The sequence below is a fragment of the Aotus nancymaae genome, unplaced genomic scaffold (assembly GCF_030222135.1).
Source record: "Aotus nancymaae isolate 86718 unplaced genomic scaffold, 86718_ANA_hifiasm-v0.15.2.pri h1tg000001l, whole genome shotgun sequence".
Classification (NCBI taxonomy): domain Eukaryota; kingdom Metazoa; phylum Chordata; class Mammalia; order Primates; family Aotidae; genus Aotus; species Aotus nancymaae.
This window is the reverse complement of record NW_026988412.1, coordinates 5,973,329-5,999,188: the sequence shown is the minus strand read 5'-3', so window position 1 is coordinate 5,999,188 and position 25,860 is coordinate 5,973,329. Positions and strand designations below refer to the sequence as shown.

Sequence of the window (25,860 nt, the reverse complement as noted above, 5' to 3'; positions counted from 1 at the left end):
TGATTTTATATAAGATTGCCTTCACACTTGTGTTTCCAATTCTTTACACCACAGCAACTCCATCTTGAATACAGGATGAGTAAAATAAGGCTGAGACCTACTGAGTGGCATTCCTAGGAGATTAAGGCATTCTTAGTCACAGGATGAGACAGGAGGTTAGCAGAAGATACAGGTCACAAAGACCATACTGATAAAACAGCATGTGGTAAGGAAGCCAGCCAGATCCCACCAAAACTAAGATGGGGATGAAAGTGACCTCCGGTCATCCTCATGGCTCATTATACGCTAATTATAATGCATTGGTATGCTAAAAGACACTCCTACCAGTGCCATTAAAGTTTACAGATGCCACGGCGACTTCTGGAAGTTACCCCATAGGATCTAAAAAGAGGAGGAACCCTCAGTTCCAGGAAAATTCACCAATAATCCACCCCTTGTTTAGCATGCAATCAAGAAGTAAATACCTATAAGCAGCTGAGTAGACCACACGGCTGCTAATAAGCTTGCTTTCACTTTACTCTGGATTCGCCTCCAATTCTTTCTTGTGTGAGAGCCAAGAGCCCTTTCTTGGGACCTGGATTGGGATCCCTTTCCGGTTTTTCTTCAGATTAACTAAGGATTCACACAATATTTTAAATGTTTAAAGACTTCATAAACATGCAACTTGATAAATTAAGGGCCCATCAGGCACAGTGGCTCACACGGGTAATCCCAACAGTGTAGGAGGTCAAGGCAGGTGGATCACTCCAGCCCAGGATTCTGAGACCAGACTGGGCAATATGGTAAGACGCTGTCTCTACAAAAAATACAAAAATTAGTCAGACACAGAGGTATTCACTTGTAGTCCCAGCTACTTGCGAGGCTGAGGTAAGAAGATCGCTTGAGCCCACGTGGTGGACATTGCAATGAGCCAAAATTGTGCCACTGAGGTGCGTGACTGAGGGAGACTGTTTCCAAAATAAAAAAAAAAATGTTAAGGGCTCAATAATCCCACACCCCAGGAATAATCACTGACTCCTTTCTTTCAGATTCCAAAACAAAGATATAAGTCGAACAGTAGAAAGATTGTATCCTTTTCAATGTCCCTTCCTTTTTAGAACCTCCCCTCTCTAGTGAACCCTATCTTTGGAGGGGGAGATGCATAACCACTGTTTAGATAATTTCTAATCCGTGGAAATAGTTAACTATCTGCTGATATTCTCTGTCTTCCACGTGGCTGTGCTATGGGGCTTGAGCAGGGTGACATCTCCCAGAATCTGCACGCACCAATACATAAATGAGAATTGCCATAACGATTATGATGATTATTTTATAGCTCAGACCCTGGTGTAAAAAAAAAAAAAATGCTCTTTTCAAGTCATTTTATGCACACATGACACTCACCTCTACCTGCCCTGCTCAACAGAGGGGAGAAACAAATTGCTGAGTTGCCAGCTCTGGGCAATGCCTCCAGAACCAACGCTGCTTGGTTTACTTTAATGGGGAAATAACTTCATTAGAAATGGCATTTTCTTGGCTAGCTGGTCCCCAAGCCTGCAAAAGTGCCCCAAGAGCACTTGCGCTCTCTGCAGCTGCCTGAAGCGGCCACTCTAGTCTCTTGGGACCCTGGGATGAGAGGTCAAATCTGCTAAAAATGAGGTAAGTCCTTGTGTCCTCACGGTTTTTTTTGGTGAGCGTCTCCGTTTTAAAGTGCAGCCTTCCCAGCACTCTCTCTTCCTCTTCCCGGTTCAGCTTTTCTCTGTGGCTTGAATACCACACATTCACGTTGTTTTGTCTGGTTTATTGCCTCTCCTTCCCCATTAGATTGTGAGTTCCTAGAGAACATGGGGATGTTTCTGTCTGATTCACAGCTCTAGCTCCAGTGCCTATGACAGTGCTTGGTGCATAGTAGGTACTCAAGAAATAGTTTTGAATAAATAACCCCCAAATTTATTTCTACAGTAAAAGATGTTTTCCTGGGGAAGGGCAGAGCCATATGGCCCCTAAGTTCTGGAAGAGACTGAGCCTCTGGGACCATCCATGGAGCAATGTGGACAAAGGAAGGACGTTTTCAAGAGAGTGGGTGGACGGGGAGAAAAGAAAATGGATGTGAAGAAAGGAGCACAGGCCAGGTGTCTTTAGCATTTACCTGGCACCCTTTATCTATAAAACTGGGTCACTCTGGGGCTGAAAAGGAAAGAGAGAGGGATGTGGGGCCAGGTCTGCCTCTCTGTCCACCTCTCCCTTTTGCTCATGTATCCAACCTCTCAGGAATTGCTGTCAGCTCGACCTTCAAAATAAATACGAATCCAACTACCTCTCCCCATCGCCCCTGCTCTGAGCCTGCCACCAGCCGCCATCTCTAGCCTGAACTATTTCAATCAGCTCCTCGCTTATTTCCACCTCTGCCCGGACAGTGGGCTCTCCAAACAGCATCAGACTGAGTTCTCAGCAGTAACAGAGCTGGTCACCCTCTGCTCAAACCCTCGCAGCTCAAATCCCACCCTCCCTGAGGACTACTGTAACCACACCACCTATTTAATACTGTGACCTGCGCCAGACACCAGCACTCTGGGCCTCCATATTCTTTTTCTTGTTTTCCCTATCACTGACTTCTTCCAACACCTCAAATAATTCACTTAGGGATGGCCATGGTTTGCCCTCTGTCTCCCACCTCTTCCCCCAAGGACTTCAGCTTCCCCAGGCCAGGGAGACCTTTGCTTTGTTCGCCGACACATCCCAGGCATTAGAACTTCGGCCTGGCACCAGCAGGTGTTCCATTATTTATTTAATGGGTGACTTGGAGCAGAAACAGAAGTGCAGTGCGCTGTTTTCCTGAGATCTGAGCTGATGATGATAAATGATAAATAAGTCTTGGGATTTTAGAAGACAGGAGTCACGAGAATCAACACCAATGAAGTCCGAGTCTCCTCTGTTACTGTCTGAAGCCGAACGAGAACAGAAATAAGGTCTGTTTTCTTTCCGCTTCGCTGTCTGTTTCTGTCCCAAAACAAACGTCTCTCTGACACCTTTAAGGTGTCCCTTTGTCTCTTTAAGTTTCCTTCCGTGACACTGGCTACACTTTGTTACTCTAACACTGTCAGCAATTCATTCCCAAAGGTGAGGTCCCCGTGGGAAGTGGGAAAACTCAGCGAATCGCCAGGGACGTGCCTGACTCCGAAAAGGCTGGATGCTGGCAAGGAACCGGCCCCGCAGCTCCCGCGTCCCCGCCTGCCTGCGCGGCCTTCAGCTGGGGTTACAGAGGGCTCCCAGCGCCGACCCAAACCGCGTTCCAGGCGGGGTGGGCGGGCCCCCGGCCAGCGAGGCCGAAGCAAAACAACCCGCCCAGGCGTCCAGAGCGTATCCAACCCTGGAGAACCTGCCCCGGGACCCAGAGCCGCAGCCAGCTCGGGCCTCTCGAGTGAGGCTTTTCCAGCCCCCGCGACGGACCCCGGGATCTGCAGCTGGGCGGCGGGGCTCGTTATGGGAAAGGGGTGCGCGCGCGTTTGTGCTAAAACAAGAAAGGAAAGAATCTCCAAGAACAGAACTCTGGTCCTCGCCTGGCCAGGGAGCGCAGAAGACAGGGGCGGCGGCGCCAAGGCGGGTCAGGGGCCGGTCCAGCCAAGTTTGCTCCGGCTTAGATAAACTTTCTGATCGCAGTTTTTCCTGGTTGCAGCCTGGGTTCCTTGTAACCTGGTAAGCGTAGCGGGTGGTTGTCAGGAGGGGCGGGGGCTGGAGGTACGAGGGGATGGGAGTGGGGGAAATGGCCGGACCTGGGGTCGCGCAGGCGCCTTGCTCCCTGCCTCCGATCCGTTCGCCCCCGCTCCACCCCCTCCGCGAGCTTGGGAAGGTGGCTGGGGGAGGGGGATGGCTCCCTACCGCTGAGGGACGGCCTGAGGCTAACACAAAGCCCTTTCCTCCCCTCCTCTTTCCCCTCCTCTCCCCTCTCCTGCCCTCCTGTCTCCCCCTTTCTCCTTTTCCTCCTCCTCTTGCTCCTCCTGGGCGGGGAAGCCCAGCCCCTCGCTCATCTGCGGGACCACCGGTTGCCCCCGCCTCCGGGACCTGCAAGGAGGGCCCGCGCGAGGTAAGGGGCGGTGGCAGCGGAGACCCCACCCCCTGTGCCCGCTGCCAGAGCCCGGAGAGGCTCCGTGCATGGGCGGGGCTCTCTGGGGTTCCACACGCGGGTGCTGCTGCGCGCACTCTCTCCCCACTCCGGAGGGGACTTGGGGAAGAGAGCTAGAGAGAGTCCTTCTGTCGTGGGGGACGGAAGGGGGAATCGGGGAGTGGGGAAGGGGGCAGGGTGACATTCTGGAGCGCGAGGTGGCCGCTGGTCCAGGCAGGGTCACCGGGTGTCCTCAGCTGATATGTGCGGGACTGGGGATGAGGGGCCGCTGGAGGTTGCAGGCACGGTGACTGGAGGTTCGGGTGTGGTCGCGTGTGCATGGGACGGGGTGGTAGGGACCTTTGTGGCGTTCTACCTCCGGGGCTGCCTGCGGGATATCAGGTGCTCCCTGTGCATGTGCGCGCGGGCTAGACTGGGGGTCGCACAGCTTTGGTCCCCAGCGCGGACCCCTCCGGTGCGTCCAGCCAGTGTGCAGGGCAGATGCTCCAACCAGAGATTTCCTCCCCCTGGAGGAAAAGCAGGAAGGTCGGTGTGTCCGGGCAGGGGACACTCGGGTTGTCGCGGTGATTGATGGAGGCGCGGCGCGGCGCGGCGGGCAGAGGAGGAGCTCCGGATTCCTGCCGGGAAGGGACGGGGCCACTTTCCCACTTAGAGGACTCACCGCCCGCCTCTGGGCTAGGCCTGGGCTCCCACCAGCTCAGCGTCCTCCTACCGGCGGTGGCGCGCCCCTCGACGGCATGGAGACAGCAGGATTTGGAAAAGTTCAGCTTTAAAGCCTGTTGCCAAGAAATACAGGGCAAGATCAGTCCCCCGGGCCCTGAGAGGCGCCTCTGTTCTCAGAGCTCTCAAATCCCTGGGGTTTTCCTAATTCCGCCGTAGCTGCCTGCCGCGTAGCCGCACTTCCTTGCGCGGTTTTGGGCACATTGCGGTTTCTTAGGAACACGCTGTCATCAGTAAGGAAACATCAGAGTGCCCTTCGACAAAAGGACTGTAAATACTGAAGCAAATAGTAACACTAGGAGGGCCAAAGGCTTACTGGGGAAAAATGAAACATACAGGGCAGCACTCCATCATTAAGATAAATGGTATTTTAATACAATATTTTTAACAAAACCAAATTGAATGTAAAAAATACATAGTAAGCAAAAATCAACATTTTAAATAAAGGTGGGTGTTGTTAGAATCCTGCTTCATTGGCTGGATGCAGTGGCTCACACCTGTAATCCCAGAACTTTGGGAGGCTGAGGCTGGCAGATCACTTGAGGTCAGGAGTTTGAGACCAGCCTGGCCAACCTGGTGAAACCCCATCCCTACTAAAAATACAAAAAATAGCCAGGCGTGGTGACACAGGCCTGTGATCCCAGCTACTTAAGAGAATGAGGTAGGAGAATCACTGGAACCTGGAAGGCAGAGTAAAACTATGTCTCCAAAAAACAAACAAACAAAAAACCCTGCTTAATTCTTCAACGGGAACAGCCATATCCAGACTTTCCCCCACACCTCCCCATTTGTCTGTTCCCTTGCCTAGTGGTTTGAGAGTTGACAGTGGCATGCAACAGATTGAGCAACTCTGGCTTCCGATGTAGTCATGTTCACTGACTGCACAGCTTTTATTAACTTTTTACCTAGTTCAAATATGGGAGGATATTGTCATAAGTGGATATAGAGGTGTTCATTTTCCTTTGTGCCTCAGGTTCCATATGCCTCTGGAATACCCATGCACTCCCACGCTTTCGCACCTCTGGAGGGAGCATCACAGGCCAAGGGTTGGTAGGGTCCTGTGACAGTGAGGGCCTTTGCTTTTGGAATCTGGGAAGGCTGTTGACAGGAGCTTTTGGGTTTGGAGACTTGCTTTCGGTAGTTGGAGGCTGGAGACATGCGGTAAACCAACCGACCATCAAGACCTCTTTTGTCTGGAAATATTCTCCTGCAGACAGTTCATCAGAGCAGAGGCGGAAACTAAAATTGCCCACACTTGGCCTCTAGCGTAGGGCAGATGGGAGGGAGCTTGACTCCCAGGATGGCTATGGCGCTTGCTTATTTAAAGATAACTTCGCAGCAGCACTCTTATCCCTACCCATGGTGCCCACACACACACCTTATTCAAAGTCAAGGGCCACCACCCACCTCAGGACTTCCACTTTCCAGAAAGAACCTCCTTGCTTAGCTAAATCCTCTTCCTCTGCTTGGAGAACACAGATGAATCAGGTATCACAGATGGAGCACAGGGTATGCTTCCCTGAGAGTCCATGTTCATGTGACCCATTCATGGGAGGCTGACTCTTCACATACTCTCTGTATTACAGTATTTTGACCTTGTGCTCAACCCCCCTTGTACATGCAAACATCTTAATGATCCTTCAAGAATCCTAATGGTTTCAGCAAGAAAGATTTCCCTGATCCCATTCTTTCCCTGGTAAGGCACCTTCTCACCACCACCAGAATTCCGTGTGTGTGTGTGTGTGTGTGTGTGATTAAAGTAATGCAGTGGACCTCACTTGCCCACTGTCCGTAAGCTTCCCAGGGTCTAAAACCAGGCTATAGCCCTTAAGACCTACCACTCAAGGAGGTGGTGTGTAATGAATGAATACATGAATACATGAATGAATAAAAGAACAAAAGTATCCCTTTGTCAAGGCATTTTGAGGAGTTGCACCTCAAGAAGTACACCCTCAGGACTGCAATGCCTCTGAAGAAAGCAGATGACACTTTTATGGCACATTATAAAATGCCTTTACAGATAGTATCTCGGTCATTTCTCACAATAGTAGTATTCATTGCATTTTTTAGGTGAGGAAATGGAGGCCTAAAAGTAGTCAGTCATTCTGCCACAGCACAGTGAACCTGCTAAAGGTGAACCTGCTCAGAGGCACACTCTGTGCAGTGTGTGTCTAGAACAGGATTCACCACCTTGTGTTTTAGGATGCCGTTTTGCTAAAAAAAATCACTAATGAATTACAATGACAAAGTATGTTAGGGAAATGCTAATGTTAATCTGTTTTTTTATGGCAGGACTTTAAGGAGTCTTTATCATTGCCCAGGTGTGGTGGCGCACACCAATCCCAGCACTTTGGGAGGCCAAGGCAGGAAGATCACCAGGTCAGGAGTTCGAGACCAGCCTGGCCAATATAGTGAAACCCCATCTCTACTAAAAATACAAAAAAATAGCCAGGGGTGGTGGTGGGCACCTGTAGTCCCAGCTACTCGGGAGGCTGAGGCAGAAGAATCGCTTGAACCAGGGAGGTGGAGATTGCAGTGAGCCTAGATCACGCAATTGCACTCAAGCCCGGGCAACAATGCGAGACTCCATCTCAAAAAAAAAGTATTATTATACCATACATTGGGACTCTTTAGAATGACGCCATAGTATGGGTTGCTTGCCAACTTTATTTGGCCACAGAGCACTCTTTCTCATGCAGCATCTTCAGTGTTCCACGGAATTCACCCTGGGAATTGTTGCTTAGTTCTCCATAAATCTTCTAATGTCTAGGTCAGTTTCCAAGGAATGTTGATTCCATCTAATACGTGGTATTTAGGATGGTAAAAATGTGTATCGTGGACATTAGAAAGGCATAGTAATCCACTCTTGTATTTAGAGTGGATTGTTGGTCTATGCATCCAATTAACGCAAGTAACTTCTATGTATCCAAGTAACGTGAGTGGATTCTTTGGGTTTGATCAGATATGATCTGAGGGAACCCCAGCCTCTGGAGAGCACCGTCTTTTTTCAGCCCAGAAGCCTTCAGATCTCAACCAGCCTTTCCAACTCTGAGAATGCCCTCAAACGCAGCTCTGCATATGGGGTGGCAACTTCCGGGTTCTTGTCCTGAGATCACTATTTCGTCTTGGCTAGTTTACATCCATTGAGTGAGACAGTACACCTGCTCAGTGAATTTTCAGTTCTCTCACTTCCTCTCTCCCTGGGTGCTGGCCAAGTGAATTCTCTAGGGTGTCTAAGTGCGTGTGGACATTTATTTATGAAAAGGTAGCAGCGGTCACTCTCTGGGTGTGTCAGAACCAGAACGGAAGCCTGCTGAGTGCAATCTCTCCTCACAGGAGCTGCAGCCCCTGTTCACAAGCGCCCATTGCTTGAAGTCAGGTATTTCTTTTTTTTTTTTTTTGAGACGGAGTTTCGCTCTTGTTACCCAGGCTGGAGTGCAATGGCGCGATCTCGGCTCACCGCAACCTCTGCCTCCTGGGTTCAGGCAATTCTCCTACCTCAGCCTCCTGAGTAGCTGGGATTACAGGCACGCGCCACCATGCCCAGCTAATTTTTTGTATTAGTAGAGACGGGGTTTCACCATGTTGACCAGGATGGTCTCGATCTCTTGACCTCGTGATCCACCCGCCTCGGTCTCCCAAAGTGCTGGGATTACAGGCTTGAGCCACTGCGCCCGGCGAAGTCAGGTATTTCTAAGTTAGGGATTTCCCTGCAATCTACTGTTAGAGCACCTTCCATAGACCAGCAACCTCAACTATTGAGGCTTTCTTCCAATTCAGGAGAAGAAGCGGGGAAGTTGGAATTAGAATTTCAAAGACTCAAAGGAGAATTGTGGCCTAGTGAGGAGCCTTGGGAAGCTGATTACAGAGGTACGGCTGTGCAGATAGAACATTCATCTGCAGACATTTCTGGGTCTCCACGGCTGAGCAAATATATCTCAAGATTTGTTTCGTAGATTTTTCCAAAGCAGGAAAAGTAAAAAAGTCTTATTTTGAGATATTTATTAAACAGGGTGGCATCACAGAAGTCAAGGGAAGGAGTGTTTTGAGAAAAATGGACCTATCAGATGGGGCCGGATGGGGAGTGACAAGGGCAGTTGAAGAAGATGACTAGATGGTTGATGAGTCATTAGCCAAGCCATGGAGTTCAAGTGTGTGTGTTTGTGCATGTGTGAGAGCATATGCATGTCATCATGCCTGTGTGAACAAGGGAGAAGATGGGGAGGAAATAGTGTGATTTTTAAAAAAATATTTTGAGATGGAGTTTGGCTTTTGTTCCCTAGGTTGGAATGCAGTGGTGCAATCTCGGCTCATTACAGCCTCCGCCTCCTGGGTTCAAGCAATTCTCCTCCTCAGCCTCCTGAGTATCTGGGATTACAGGTGCCCACCACCATGCCTGGCTAATTTTTCATGTTTTTTAGTAGAGACTGGGTTTCATCACGTTGGCCAGGGTGGTCTCGAACTCCTGACCTCAAGTGATCTGTCCATCTCAGGCTCCCAAAGTGCAGGGATTACAGGTGTGAGCCACTGCGCCTGGCCCTGAGTGTGATTTGTAACCTGTTGAGTTTAAAAGTCCTGGTCGGGTGCAGTGGCTCACGCCTGGAATTCTAGCACTACGGGAGGCTGAGGTGGGCAGATCACTTGAGCTCAGGAGTCCAAGGCCAGCCTGGCCAACATGGTGAAACCCCAGTCTCTACTAAAAATACCAAAACAAAATTAGCCAGGCCTGGTGGCAGGCCCCTGTAGTCTCAGCTACTTGTGAGGCAGAGGCAATAGAATCCCTTGAACCTGGGAGGCAGAGGTTGCAGTGAGCCAAGATTGCACCATTGCACTCCATCCTGGGCAACAGAGAGAAGACTCTGTCTAGAAAAAAAATATATATATATATATTATATAAACATATATTTATATATATATATTATATAAACATATATTTATATATATATATGTATATCAGCACAGAGAAGTATGTAATATCAGCTGAAAGTGTGAATAGAACCACACAAGTTAATACAGCCACTAGCAAAACCACTCAATAGCATGATCACTAGCAAAACCACTCAACAGCATGATCGTAATGAATGAGTGAATGAGTGAATGAATGAATGATTAAATGACATGTGGAAATGGGACTGGACAAAGAGCGTCTGACTGAGTGTGAACAGACTGCTTGGGGAGACCCAGCAAGGCCTGTGTGTCTAGATTCCTCCTGGTATCTCTGTGCAGCATTCGTTTCTTCCAGGTATGGAGCCAGACCCTCTCTGGAATGCTCTTATGACCTACAGTTAGACAAGGTAGGCCAGATAGTTTCTTTATGGCCAGTTTTTACAGAATAGCAGAGGGAAAGTTAGAGCCATAAGCTTAGGTTTTGTGGCTGGCTTTGGGGAAAAGAGGTTATGGGTCCTATGACCCACGCTGAAGAAGAATTCTAGTTTCTCTGACTAGCCTTGGAGGAGACTGAGAGACCGGAGGGCAGAAGGTTAGAGAACAACTTTGGCTTCTGAGGCCCTTATTTTGGGGTATTGTTTTCTCAGTCCCCCCGAGTTCATAATGATACCACTTAGAATGTGAGGCTCCTGGCTGGATGAGGTGGCTCATGCCTGTAATCCCAGCATTTTGGGAGGCTGAGGTGGGTGGATCACCTGAGGTCAGGAGTTTGAGACCAGCCTGGCCAATGTAGAAACCCCATCTCTACTAAAAATACAAAATTTAGCTGAGTGTGGCAGCGGGTACCTGTAATCCCAGCTACTCGGGAGGCTGAGGCAGGAGAATCGCTTGAACCTGGGAGGCGGAGGTTGCAATGAGCCGAGATTGTGCCATTGCACTCCAGCCTGGCGACAGAGCTAGACTCCATCTTTAAAAAAAAATGCAAGGCTCCTGTGAAATGTGGAGAGAGATGGAGGATGTGACCCAGACCCTCTGAGGGCTTCAGTTCAGGGAGGGAGGCGATAGCTGTACCTGCGCGACAAGTGGAGGACAACTGAGGAGAGCATCACATCTGAAGGATCCAGACTGTGTGTCACAATCCGTGATGGAGGAAGTCCACGAGGGAAACAGTCTAGTCCACAAGCAAATGCTCAGGTGCTGCCTGGTCCTGTTCCCTATGTTTAGATCTAAGTAGCATCTCAGCCTCCTTGTCTGTAACAGGAGATGAGGGAAGGTCTCAGACCAGGTTCCCTAGAAGCAGATCCTGAGGTGAGGATTCATGGAAAATGGATGAAGTAATATTCACAGGAAAACAGGAGAGTGGGGAAAGGGGGCCAGAAGGTAAAGAAGCTGAGCAGCAGTGCAAACGGGAACGTTCTGGAGACAGTTATGGGCCCCACCAGAGTAGCCAGATCGGAGGCCAGCTTCCTGGAGATGCTATACCCCTGCAGCAGTCTGACTAAGTGTTGCCCCAAGTGTTTCCAGCTCTCTCTGCAGGCAGGCAAAGCAAGTCCCATAAAGAGCCGTTCTCTGTCAGAGACCCAGGTGCTGGCTGTGAAGTGTAGATGTACATAAAAATGGTTTAGGGCTCTGAGGGCACAGGGACAGGGCATTGGCAGCATGTGCCATAGACGAGGATACCTGTTCTCAGCCTTACACAAGCAGACCGGGTGGATTGTTATGAATATGAATAATTCACCATCATTTCTTGTGACCTCCTGACTGTACGAGGAGCAGGAGTTTCTTACTGACATCACATGTCATGATGCCATGTGTGGCTTATTGGCTGGACCCTCAGGGGTTACGCTGGCCCACCAGAAACCCTCTCTCCTATATGTGGTTATTTTCCACACTTCCGATGCAAATTTTTATGCCTTCAGACCTATAGATACATAAATATCCTTCTTGGAAATAGTTTGCTGTTTGTTGTTGTTTGTTTGTTTTTTAAACAAGTCTTGCTCTGTCGCCCAGGCTGGAGGGCAATGGTGTGATTGCCCTCACTGCAACTCTGCAGTTGCTCACTGCAACTCTGCCTCCTGGGTTCAACTGATTCTCCTGCCTCAGCTTCCCGAGTAGCTGGGATTACAGATGCCTGCCACCACTCCCAGCTAATTTTTGTATTTTTAGTAGAGATGGGGTTTCACCATGTTGGCCAGGCTGGTCTCGAACTTCTGACCTCAAATGATCTACACACCTCGGCCTCCCAAAGTGTTGGGAGTACAGGCATGAGCCACCATGCCTGACCATATCTCTGTTTCTATTGTTATTGGCCCTGAGTTCCTTGAAGGGTAAGTAATGAATAGGAGAGCAGACGCTGAGAGCTGTGGGTCTAAGAGACCAGAGAATGTGAAGATCTGAAAGAGAATCTCCTAACCAGGTCGGGGCACAGCAGCACACACCCTCACCACCCAGGCTAGTAGTTTGTCAAGTGCTTACTGAAATCCACGTGAGCATCTGAGTGCATAAGGCACTTTCCCACCTCCATCCTTTCTGTGCCATAGTCAGCATCATTGCCCCTCCATGTCTGGTAGGTTGCACAGGCCCTGCCGGTGAAGCCTGACAGGGTTGGATATGTAAATTACTTCAAGCTAGCAGATCACAAGAGATTTCAGAAATGAAGCACCTTGTTGTTGCCAGGAGGTTGCCATTTAATATGAAGAGCCTACCAGTGACAAACCACTAAGAACTCCACGTGTCTGCTATTCTGAGCATGCAGCAGCTGGAGTAATGGCTGCGAAACCAGAATAACATGGCAGGGCCATATGGAATCAGATATTTTAAAAACTGTGGTTCGAGACCTCAGGAGGTAGATCATGATAAGGTCGAATTTGAACTACTGATATAAGGAGGAAATCAACCTCTTTTAAAAGATTTTTTTCTTAGGTATATTTCATTTAGCTTGAGAATCAATAAACCATAAAAATAATTACTGTAAGAGAAAAAGTTATCAACCCTAAGAGCAAATGAAAATGAACAACAGGAAAGGAAAAGCTGAGATTTTAGCTACGGTTTCCCACAAGCCCGTTTAAACTTCTGGGTTGTACTTGGTCTTCAATATTCTGAGGAATTACTTCTGTTTCTCATGGAAGATGGTTTAATGAAGGCATGAAAGACTCCAGGGAAAGCTCTGCTCAAGTTTTTTAGAGAGACAAAAAGAGTTTGGCGTAAGAACCAAGACTTCATATTTCACAAGGATTATGATGCTTTTATAAAATATCATTCTAGAAGCAGAGATAAAAAGCAATAAATACAGCAATATAGCTATTGAAGATTGAGCTGAAGGAACGATCTGATTAAGGATTATTTAATTTAACAAACTGCCTTTGAGGAAAACAATGTTGGGTGAGTGCTGGAGAAATTGACCCAGCTGTGATACCATTTGACTTCAAAATTGTTTACATGCCATGTGAAAAGCCCAGCACAGAGGCGAGGAGAAAGCCCTGTGACCCTTAAAGCACTTCCCAATGAGCCATTTAACAGAACCTCCTTGCAAAAGAGCGTTTCTAAGGGGACACAGTTCTCCTGCCCTTGGTCTGGAGGAGGAAATGTGAAATCTTGTTTTCCCTGCGGAGCTGCTTCCGCTCAGACACCACCATGCTCTGCAATCCGTGGCCCTGCCCGTGGCCTCTGTCCCTCCTCCACCTCCTGCTGCCTCCTTCCCAGCAAGAACTCCATGTTTTCACGTATAACCTGAACGTGAAAAACAAAACAAAACAAAAACGTGTTTTTCCTGTGCTCTCAAAACAGTCATCAATACAGAAGGCTTCTGTGTCCAAATGCGTGGGGGTTTCCTCCCCACACCAAGCAGTGGACACCAGCTGAGCGTCCTCCAGCTCAATTCCCACAGGGTGAGGGATCAGTCTCACAAGACTGGCACCCCACCTTCCCACAAGGGCCAAAAGTTCCAGCCTGTGGATCTGCTGACCGACCGGCGTCAAGCTGGGGTTCCCACAGCCCCTTCTTCGAGTTTGATTAATTTGCTAGAGTAGCTCACATAGCTCAGGAAAACTCAGATATTTACTGGATTGTTGTAAAGGATATTGCAAAGGATGCAGATGAAGGGAAGCATGGGGTGAGGTATGGGAAGTGACACAGAGCTTCCATGCCCGCCCTGGGCACGCCACATTCCAGGAACCCCCAGCTTCCAAGAAGCTTTCTGAACATAGGCCTTTGGGGTATTTGTGGAAGCTTCATTACCAAGCATTACAATGCTTGATCAAACCATTGGCCATTGGAGATCAACTTAATCTCAGCCTCTCTCCTATCCCTGGAGATGAGACAATGGCTGAAAGTCCCTGTCCTCTAATCCTGCCTTGGTCTTTCCTGTGACCGGGGACTGTCAGCCGTCAATCAGCTAATTAGCATGCAGACACACCACTTTGGAGATTCTAAGGATTTTTGGAGTTGTATGTCAGGAAATAGGGTTAAAGACAAGATATATGTTTCATAATATATCACATAACACCTCCTTTGCTTATTCTTCAATTCTCTTGCCTGGTCTCTCTCAAGGCACTCCCCAAACTCAGCCCCACCCCTGCTGAAGCACACTTCCACTGGGCTGTGCCTGCGCCAGGCAGACGGAGACGAAGACCACAGCCTCCTTAAGGGATTCACAGCTGCCAGTCTCCAGGGGTCCAGCTCCCTTTTCTTAGTCCATCCACACGCCTCTTCAGATCCATCTTTGACAAACTTGTTTTTAAAATTACATTTTTGTATGTGTAGGAGTTGAAGGAAAGTTTGGGGAACTAACACTTACTACTTTGGTATTTCCTTTTTTCTTCTCTCTGAGCCTATCCTCTTTCATTTCATTAAAATGCTCCGACAGCAGCTTTTCTAAATTGCTTTGACAACCCACTAATGGGCTTTGAAAATAACATGCCCTGGATGATCCCCACTCTGACCCCTCCCTTCTCAAGCCTCCTACCTCCTTCTGCCCTCCTCACTTCCTCGTTTTTTTGAGACAGGACCTTGCTCTGTTGCACAGAAACTAGAACTAATCTGCAGAACTCCCATGATTCCCAAACACTACCAAGCCACCTGCATGCCAGCCACAGGCTCCAGCTCCCACCTGCTTCCGTGGATAGAACAGATGTACGCTCTCCCATATGCAGACCACCCAGGCTTCTCTCAAGTACTCAGGGGCATTACTGCAGCAATTGTCCTGCTCTTTGCTGGGACACCAGTGTCTCACTCCATCTCCTGGGTCATTTCCATCCAGGTGCATTCATCCCGTAGCATGGACCATCTTGAGAGAACCTTCTCTTGACTGTCCTGCTCTTTGCTGGGACACCAGTGTCTCACTCCATCTCCTAGGTCATTTCCATCCAGGTGCATTCATCCCGTAGCATGGCCCATCTTGAGAGAACCTTCTCTTGACTCCATATTTACTTCTAGTCCCACCTCTTTCTCAGCTTCATTTTACAAAGAACTCTTCACAAGCGCATCGGTGCTCACTGTCCCCAAGTCCCTTCCTCTGCTTCTTCCATTGGACCACTCTAGCCAGGATGCTGCCCCTTGAACTGATTTTGTCAAAGTCCCCGATGATCCCCCCATTTTCAAATCCAGGGGTCAGTCTTTGATCCCCATATGATGCGATTTCCAAAAGCATCTGACATTAAACCAAGGGTGGGCACTTCTGAATGCAGAGCCCTGTGTGACTGAACAGTTTGGGTGCCATGAAGCCAGCCCTGGAGCCATGCTGATCTTGGGTTTCATGTCAAAGAGACACACGCTCCCACTGACAGCACTCCAAGGGTGCCGACACCACCTGAGCCAGATGCTCTGTTCAGGGCTTCACATGGGCTGGCCTCATCTCAGAACCCTGAGCAGCCTGCATGCACCATCCCCGTGCTATTTAAGAAGTCATTTTATGTTTTTTTTTTTTTCCAAATTACAGAAACTGAGGCACAGAGAGATGGAGTGATTTGTCTGTAGTCACAAAGCTTGAAAGTGGAGCAGCCACAATTCATTCCTGGTCTGTCAAATACCAGGACCTACACTTGGAGCAATGACTCTGTAATAACCTCAGAATGTCTCTGTGTGGAAATACAGGCTTGCATGAATCCTCTAGGGTTGCTGTGACAAAATACCACAAACAGGGTGGCTCGAAACAGAAATTTATTGTCTCGCGTTTCGGAGGTCAGAAGTCACAAATCAAATGTCGGTAGGGCTGTGCTCCCTCTGACGGTGCTAGGGAAGGAGCGTTCAGGCCTCTCTCCTGGCCTCTGGAAGCCTCATGCATTCCTTGGCTTGTAGATGCATCCCTGCAGTCCTCCATGTTCACGCGACATTCTCCCTTAGTGTCCTCACATCGTCCTCCAGGTTTCCCCTTTCCCGTTGGATCGGGCTCATCTGGTGACCTCATCTTACTTAGTTAAATCTGCATAGACCCTATTTCCCAATAAGGTAACATCCTGTGGTACTAGGGTTGAGAACTCCAGCATATCTCTTTGTGGGGACACAATTCAACCCATCACTAGGTGTAAAATTAGAAACGGATCAAATATCCAGGAAGTGTGACCAGTGCACACAATCAGAAAATAGAGTCAGGATTCCCAGCAGTAAATAGTTATTCCAGGTCAAAGTGCCTGTGTGAGTTGCCTCCATCCTGCCTTGTTCTGCTGTTGTTGGGGATGCCTTAGCACCTTCTGAGGCGGGTGAAAGCAGAGAATGGGAGCTGAAGGCTTAAAGAAAGGGCCAAGTGAGGCGGGTGGTTCCTGAGCTTTGATTTGGTGGCGTGTTGTCTATTAGACCACCCTGGCTGGTTTCTGTGATCTTCTCTCGATGGTCCTGCTGGGTGTCGGGTACATCTCTTTGGAGGCGTTGATGCTTAATGAACTGCAGCTTCTCCTTCCTGCTGGCTGAGGTACATGAGAGGCCAAATGTGTTTGGGAGATGCGCAGTACAATTTCAAAATGCCTAATAATACAGTGATTCTGGTTATGATCACTATTAAAATCACATCATGGATTGTGAAAACAAAAATAATTATATTTTTATAGACATAAATATTTTTATATACATAAATATCTATTTTATATACATATAATAAAGATAAAAGGAATAAGTTTAGCTTCATATAAAATTTGCCATTGTGCCTTGATTTGCCCCCAACCAGCACCAGTTCCCATGACCTTAGAGCTTCCTGTGTTCTAACCCTGAGCTTCTGTACCATGGACAACCGTATTTACCGGCTATCAAGCAGCTACCATAGGCAGGGGGCGGAGCCCTATATAGGCTCCTCTCTTTTATCTCACAGAAAATCTTTAAAGACAGAGCTTAGGTTTCAGAACTCAACTTACATAATGCATCTAAAATGACATATATATGAATGTATCTCCCCTCTTACCCCGAGCAGTTGCATACGGACTGAACACAACCCAGCTCTGATTTATGTCTCCAAAGGAAGTCAGATAAGAATGTGACTGGGCACATTGTATTTTTCTTACAGTAGCATATGATAAAAGCAATATTTTTGCAACTAGAGAAGAAGCGGGAAAAAGATCAAGAGCCAGAGACTACAGAGAGGAATTCAAAGAGGAATCTTTAGTCAGAAAAAGCCATGAGTCTCCCTTGTCTTCTGCCACTGGGACATGTGAAGGAATTCAACATAACTTGAAAAAATTATTCATATTCTAGAAAAGGGACAGAACGGAGTGAAATCCATGCATTTGCTCATCAGATCGCTATTGAGTGCCAATTATGTTGTCAGGCACGGAACAGGCAGGGTACCCGCTTTTGTACTTCCCTAAGTCTCCATGGCCATTGTCCCCTTCCAAGCCATTGTTCTCTCTTGTGAATAGGATGATGTAATAGGATTTGGTGTTAACAAAGTTCACCCTGACTGCTGATCACAGACAGCATTTCAGTGGAACAAGAGTGGCCTCAGTGAGATCAGATGGAAGACTGTGATCATTCAGAGAGTGGTCCTGGGCTACAGCAGAGAATTGGAGGCGAAGTTTGGAGCATGAGCCAGCAAAGTTGAGATGAGTTAGATGTGAGGCGCGCAGAAGAATCGAGGATGGCCCATTGCTGGTCACGCACGTTCATGGAGGCATTATTTAAGGAGATGATCAATCTGGGAGGAAAAGAAGGCAAAACAATAAAGAGTTCTACTTGGTATGTGTTAAGTTTGATGAGCCTGTGAAAACGCAAGGAGGTATTAAGGATCTGGGGGTCTGGAGCTTGAAAGAGAGCTTTGGGCTACAAATGCATTGCCAGCAGTTTTCAGTATATAGAGAGCCTAAGGATAAAATTGTCTAAGAAAAAGATACGGAGACGTTATCCTAGGGTCAACTCGTGTAACAGGATGGCAAAAAGTGCAACATTTTATGTTGCTACCTATGGCCTCCAAAGTCTGTGAAAATGTGGCAATGCAAGGGTTGGCTGCTGGTTCATTTCGCTAAATTGCCTATCTTCCCTGCAAATGGAGCCCCCATTGTAAAGTCGGTATTTAGGATGTTAGCATCTGGCTCTCTCTACTGCAGAGGGTTTCTGACTGGTGGAGGTATGCCTGCCCTTCTAATCTGGGGCTGAGGACACCACCTGATTTCACCAAGAGACTGTAGGTAGACTGCTGAGACGTGCGATCACTAGTGAGCGTCATGAAAGCTAAGATTTATTAATACATGTGTGTCACCTGTATGCTTGCCACAGTCCACGTGCTATTGAATACTTACACCAGTCTTGAAAATAAGTATTCTTCTCCATTTTACACTGGGAAAACAGAGGCTTAGAGGACACAAACACTTGCTCAAGGTCGTGTTAATCAGTGGTAGAACGGGTCTTGGACCGAGCTGCATCCATTGACAGAGCCCAAACTCCTAAGTGCCAAGCTGCTGCTTCGCCAGCAGCCTAAGGAGTAGGTCTGCCCCGGGGCCCTCCATTGCTTAGCTGGGTGTGGGTCTCACTGCAGTCAGGAGCCTCACCCTCCACAGGCTGTCAGAGCCTCCAGCTTCACTCCAGCTGAAACTACAGAAAAATACTCAGGCAATCTGGCTTTACGGTTTCCTTCTGAAATAGAAATACTAATACTTACAAATATTTTTGTGATGTTTATAGCTTATTGGAGACTTACCCAGGCGTTCTCTGGCCTCAGTCTTTCATGTGCCCAAAAGACAACCATTAACTTCTTATCATTTCTTTGCTTTGTAAACCAAAAATAAAATTCTGAGCCCCCCAACCAACTGATGGATCCCTCCCCTTGGCCAACGGCATTCTAAAGTTAACCAGAAAAACCACTTCAGGCCATGATGGGAAGTGGGAGTCGGACATGCCTCATTGTATCCTCCTCCCTTTAGGAATTCAGGCACAGCTGGCCAACATTAGCATCAACACAGAACCCTTAAGACCTTAAGACTGATAGGACAGATTCTTTTTTTTAGGACAGATTCTTTAAGTCTGATGAGAAACATTTACAATCTTTTCTTCTGAAGCTTGCTACCCGGAGGCTTTACTTGCATGACACAACTTTACTCTCCACAACCCTTTATTGATTCCAGGTCTTTAGATAATAACTCTTGCAACCAATTGCCAATCAGGAAATCTTTGAATCCGGCTGGGTGCCGGTAGCTCACACCTGTAACCCCAGCACTTTGGGAGGCTGACGCAGGTGGATCACCTGAGGTCAGGAGTTCAAGACTATTCTGGCCAACATGGTGAAACCCCCTCTCTACTAAAAATGCAAAAATTAGCCTGTCATGGTGGCGGGTGCCTTTAGTCCCAGCTACTTGGGAGGCTGAGGTCAGAGAATTGCTTGAACCTGGGAGGCGGAGGCTGCAGTGAGCCAAGGTCCCGCCACTGCACTCCAACCTGGGTGACAGAGCGAGACCCTGTTTCAAAAAAATAAAGAAAAAGAAAATCTTCGAATCTGCCCATGACCTGGATGCCCTCTCCCTTACAGTTTTCCCACCTACCAGACGAAACCAACATACATCTTACATGTATTGATTATGTCTTACGTGTGTTTATTGTGTCTTCCATGTATTGATGTCTGATGTCCCCCTAGAATATGTAAAACCAAACTGTAGCCTGACCACCTTGGGCACATGCTCTCAGGATCTCCTTGGGCTCTATCTCAAGCCATTGGTTACTCGTATTTGGCTCAGAATAAGTCTCTTCAAATATTTTACAGAGTTTGACGCTTTTCATTGACAGATGAACTAGGGAAAGGAGTGAGGGAGGAAGGTGGAGGTGTTCAGGGGCGGGTCCGTCCAGGAGGGAATTGTTTTATCCTGGCTTCTTCCTCCATCATTAATGGTAGAGTGCTGGTCTTTTTAAATGTAGGAGGTTTAGAAGAACTGTGTGCTCTGGGCCAAAGAACACAGGGAAGGACACAGGTGGAACCCCAGAAATCTCAGGGGGAGAGGCTCCAAGTCCCTGAATCTCTTTCCCTCTTCACCCCACCAGGCCCCTTCTGCTTCATGCTCATCTGCCCCACTGGGGCCTTCGGAGCAGGGTCCCACGTATTGAGAAGCCTGGGGTCGGGTAGCCACAATGTCTCTTACAAAGAAACATGCTGTTTCAGAACTTCAGCTCTGCATTCTTCCACATTTCCCCTCCATGCCAGGAGATTAAAATTCCACACTCCAGTTACTATAAAACTGCACCCATGGGATTTAATAGGCTTTTATAGTTGTTGATTAGACCTGACCTCCACATCGCCTCATGGTTCCAGGAAATGGCCATTTCAAACTCATTCTTCAAGTAAATGGGGGCTCTCTTTCTGCAGAGCAGAGGCATTCACCATCATTTTTCTTATGTTAGTTTGTGTAGGGCTGTGGAGGCCCCACAGGGTCGTGGGGTGTCCCTTATGCTGTGTTGAGGTGCAGGATCCAAGAAATAAAGAGACAGGACCCTGAAGAACTGGTGAAGAGCATCTGGACTCGGGGGCCACACCACCTGTGAGCGGAGATCTGCGGGCCCCCAAATGCCCCAGAGTATCTGTATTTATTAGGTACAAGCAGGAGGCAAGGTCGTGAGTGAGATCATCATCTATAGGCTTAGTAATAGGGCATACATAATCACCTGAGTCACAAGCAAGGGGGCTACCCCATTATGTCACCTGGGCAGAGAGGTGGGCTGTGTGCAGCAGGGGGCTGTGCCGTGCACAGTAGTAGAGGGTCGTGTGCAGAAAAGGGGTCCATCCCCATTAGGTCACTGAGGCAAGGAGGTGGGCTGTGTGCAACAGGTATCATGCGTAACACTTTTTATCTGGGGGCTGGAGACTTCAAAGGATTTCTAATAGAAGGATACTGTAAGCCAATGCAGTGGGAGCTGACAGACCTGTGCTATTCTCTTAAGATATTTATGGGAGGATGATTTGAGCTAGCACAGAAGCGAGAAAAGACTGACAGGGTGTACAGCCACTGTGACTGGGCACACCAGAGGGCTTATTTCCAGGATCTCAGGCCTGAGGCCTACTTTCCACAGGAACTGGATGCAAGGTACTACAACTCCTTTATCAGGAGGAGAGGCTCTTGCTCCAAGCCTGCCATACAGCGTATGCCCTTTCAGGCAGGACGCCACCGCCTGGATCCTTGGTTCTTGTCCTGGTCTGGCTGTTTTCCCATGTATTGCTTCTGTTCTGTGACTGCTCTAGGCATTCCTCCTACTACAACCTACTATATGGTTATACAGAAGGACTATATAAATCAGCACTAAATGTGTCAGTACAGCTCCGACTACAATACCCATGTGATTATATAGAAAAATTATATAGAACTAAGTAGGTATAAGTATTAAGTATGATTATGTAAACTAGATATATGTAAGCAGTAAGTTATACTTCAAGCACTAACTCTGTAAACTAATACATGATTATATATGCATGATTATATAAAGGAAACAGCTGAGCAGTAACACTATAAACTAAGACATTCTTCAGGCACTGGTTGTGCCTGGGTTCTGGACAGTTCTCCTTCCTCGGTGCCCATGGGAGGTGTTGCCCACAGTTTGTATTCATTTATGGCTGAGAAGAGATCGTCCTTATAATAAACAGGGGATTTTCTATTCACATGGAGTTCTTAATTTCTCTGGTTTAGTTTTCGTTCCAGACGAATTGTGAAATGTGTGAATAAACATTTAAAACGCTGGCGTGGGGCAAAGGCTTGTTTTGTGGCCTGCCTGTTTTTGAATTTCTCCATTTTAAAAAATCAAATGCCACTTTTTTAGGAGCAACTAAAATGTAATTGAGTTTTGGGATGCTTTGGATGTGTGATTACAATCAGCACGTGCTGCAATCCGCAGTCTTACTGCTGTGTTCCGAATTGAAGGAAATGCCAAAAAAGGCAAACGGTGCTACAGAAGCTGTATTTTCAATGGAGGAAAAAAACATGTCTTTCTTTGGAGTTCACCTGGATACATTTTCATTTGTTTGGGAAGGAAAAATCAAGTCCCTGGATACAGAAGAGGTAACTTTAGAAATGCAGAGGGCATTGCCCCCGGCGTTTGTAAATTGCCTACGAGCATAGGGCTCCCTGCCAGGTGCTGCAGAAGAAATACAGTGTTAAGCGTTCAGATAAGATGGCGAATTCCAGTTGCATCCTCATTTAGAAAGACTTCGGAATTTGAGATAACAAAAGACCCTAAAAATCACTGAATCATATCATCCAATTTTATAGAAGGAGACTCTAAATACTAGAAATGCCAAATTATGTGCCCAAGTCCTTGTACTTAGAGCATGTATTATTTTGGGACCGTTAGCTGTGTGTGAGGCACTGTGGTGGGAACTTTATTTAGGGTCTTCACACAATTGTGTGGGGTGAGTGCTTTGATCCCCACTTTACAGATGGATAAGCAAAGGCTCTGGGAAGTTAAATGAACTGGTCTCAATCACAAACATAATAAGTAGTGCGAGAGCCGGGATTTGAAACCCGAAGTGCTGACTGCAGAGACCAGCATAGACTTTCCATGACACATCCCAAACATGGGCTGATTCTTAGCTTGGAGCAAATGCTGGGCAGGGAGAACCCTGAGCTTCTTTGGGGCCGGGAACTGAGCCACACCAAGCAATGGGGCAGTGGGCTGGGGGCATTTGGAGGAAGGACATCTGTTCTGAAGTTAGGGAACTTCTGGGACCTCAGAGGGCCCTGTGGGGTACAAAGAAGGAACTGAGGCCCAGAGACGCCACCTGAGTTGCCTTGCTAGAGTCTGGGACTGTATTCCTGGCCCCCCAACTGCTGCAACACCTGGGGCTCCCGTTCTCCATTCCCTCCCAGCCAAAAACCAGCATCGGAGCATCTGGGTCCTGATACAGAGTAGAGTTTGGAGTGAGAACAGCACTAAGTCAAAAGGCAGAAATGTCCATAAGGAAATGATAAGTAACTTAAAAGAGAAAATAAGGCCATGTGAGTGATCCAGTGAGAGCAATAATGGTAGTGACAGGAGGATTCATCCTCTTGGATCATCACAAAGCTGTTAAAAGGAGACTGAGCCATATTCTTTGTGATTCTAGGTCCAGCTCAGAAAGCTGTCCCAGTGAGACGATTGGAGGGTGTTTGATTTCTGGCTCAATTCTCGCCTAACTCCAGCCAGTTATACATAGCAAATGCTGTATCCTGTGTGTCAAATTGATAGCAGGCATTCAAAGCACAGATAAAAAATAATCCTCCTAATTATTAATAATATCATTCATATTTATTGACTTTTACCATGCAGCAGGTGCTGAGCTAAGTGCTCTTCTCTGGGCCAGGTCCTGGGCTGGGTGTGCCAGAGAGATCATCCCAGCTCAGTCTTACAGTAGGGTCCTCAGGGCGTGGGTCACTAGAACTGCACCTCAGCAGGATAGAGCTAACTTGCTCAGGATCCCAGGATGAGACAATGTGGAAGCTGGGATGTGAATAAGAAATGTGTCCAAATTCCAGGATCCATGTCGGCTCCCAGGATGAAAAACTGATCCTTTCTGGCCCTGCTTGTCAAATTGTAGCAAGCAGACAGCCTGAGATAAGTGTCCCCAAACCCAAGCACTGGAAAAACATGTATTCATATGTTTCTTACTTGAACACTTTGAGATTTTCTAAAATAAGACTTTCAGTGGCTAGACCATCTAGTTGTGCCATGGCTTTCAAAAGTATGCCCTTTATTGTTTACAGAGAGTTAGATGTGGTTTTTATTGGTACCAGCATGTTTTGTGCCTCCAGGGAAAGAATACCTGAAATCTCTGGTTTGCTTAAACACAGCAAAACCAGCCTATTTCTGGAGGTTGGAGTGTTTGCTTCTGTAATAGTTGAATCGTTTCCTTTCTGCTAGCACTTCATTAATAGATAATAGCTTTTATTTCTGATTATAATGACAGTATCTACTCATTGTATATAATTTGAACCATTCAGAAAAATACAGAAACAAAAATACAAAACACCAAGGCCTCATTGACTCAGCTCTTGGGCTCGAGTGTAATGTGATTCAGAGCATGAATTGCTAATGTGGAAGATATTCCTTGAGAAATTTCACTTACCATGAAGGCAGCTATGTAATTTTAAGTTTGCATATGCCTAGATTTGAGTTAAAAGTAAAGCATTAAAACAGCAAGGAAATAATGGTGACCCAGGGTTGTTTGTGAAGACAGGTTCCGATAGTGGTCATGAATTGCTATGTTTTCAAGAAGCAGTGCCTCTTTAAAAATACAATCACAAGGGATTAGGGTGTCCCATTCTCTGTTCAGACGTCACATGCCCTGCTACCCACTGAGCTCTGGGTGTCATGAGCTTCTGTTAATATAGAATGAGCCAAGCTGGAATCAAGGGTCTCACCATGAGTCCACCCAGCAGCCAACACTGTGTTAATGGAAATGGCCAGTGCTCAGTAGGACTGGTGCTGAGACGAAAGGTCAGATGGAGAGGTGGGACAATGTGGTGAATAAAAACACGTGTTCTGCAGCTAGACAGCCTCTGTTGAAACCCCTGTGACTCCACTTACAAGCTGTGGATCTCTGGGCAAACTAATTAACCTCTCTGAGCCTCAGTTTCCTCATATGTGAAATGAAAATAAGAACAGCACCCAGTCCAAAGGAGAAGATTAAAGGAGCTATGTCATATGATACTTACATGTAATTGGCATGGGGTGTGCACTCAACATTTGTGCTTGTGTCTTTCCATGTGACAAGGTCAATAATAGAGGTCTTGAAGAATAGGAAGGAAGTTCATTTTATTTCAGTTCTCCTAGTAATGGAGAGATGAAAAGGTGGTTGCAGCCTGGCCAGATGGTTGTACTTGTTAGGACAGGCTAACAAATCCCAGACTTTCAGGGGCTTGTAAAGAAGAGCCACTCAACCCATGTCCACTACATGATCTGGGTTGGGTGGCTCTTCTCCAGGTGATAATGCAGGAATCCATGCTGTTTTCATCTTGCATCATGTCATCTGGAACGTATAGTTTACAAGTCTATCTCAGGAAAGGACAGAAGGCTAGAGACACATGACATCACTTTAAATGCCATGTCAGAGGCTGGCATATGTCACTTCCACCCGTATTTTACTGGCCCAAACCCAGTTACATAGACCCTCTCCAATGCAAGAATGGCTGGGACGTAGAAGGCATGTGGACAGATGCTCAGTGTGTGGCAGTGACTACGTGCTGTAAGGGGTGTGTAAAAATCACTTATTGCCAAGAAAGAGAACATCAATAATGACTTTGCAACAGGTGACTTCCTGGAAGTTAGGAAAACTCCTTGTGTCCTGGCTTTGGAGATCTGTTTAGAAAAGCAGCAATGTTGCATCGTCCAGGAAATCTGACATCTGCATACCCTTTACCGAGTGGCACGATCTCTCCACTCACTGCAACCTCCACCTCCTGGGTTCGAGTGATTCTCCTGCCTCAGCCTCTGGAGTAGCTGGAATTATAGGCACCCACCATCACAGCTGGCTAATTTCTGTATTTTTAGTAGAGACGGGGTTTCATCATGTTGACCAGGCTGGTCTCGAACTCCTGACCTCAAGTGATCTACCCTTGTTGGCCTCCCAAAGTGCTGAGATTACAGGCATGAGCCACAGTGCAAGGCCTAGTTACCAAGCTTTTTATGAGTGAGGCAGAGAGCTCCGAAGGAAGATGATACACTGTTTTCTGTTTTTTTTTTCAAGAAAAGTATTTCCAGGCACTCATCTGTGGCCAATCTTCATT

General features: G+C 47.3%; 1 protein-coding gene across 5 annotated transcripts in view; it reads left to right on the top strand.

Moving 5' to 3' along the window:
• The first annotated feature begins 2,862 nt into the window (after positions 1 to 2,862).
• Positions 2,863 to 25,860, top strand: part of RIN2 (Ras and Rab interactor 2) — a 236,084-nt gene continuing 213,086 nt past the window's right edge. The window contains exons 1-2 of one of the 5 annotated variants that reach the window (XM_064375585.1): positions 3,448 to 3,675; positions 3,996 to 4,063. The gene's annotated coding sequence lies outside the window, so the exon portion shown is untranslated. Of the gene's footprint in view, positions 2,949 to 3,447; positions 3,676 to 3,995; positions 4,064 to 25,860 lie in introns of those variants that run through there. The other 4 variants (XM_064375835.1, XM_064375736.1, XM_064375666.1 and 1 more) reach the window with 4 other exon arrangements.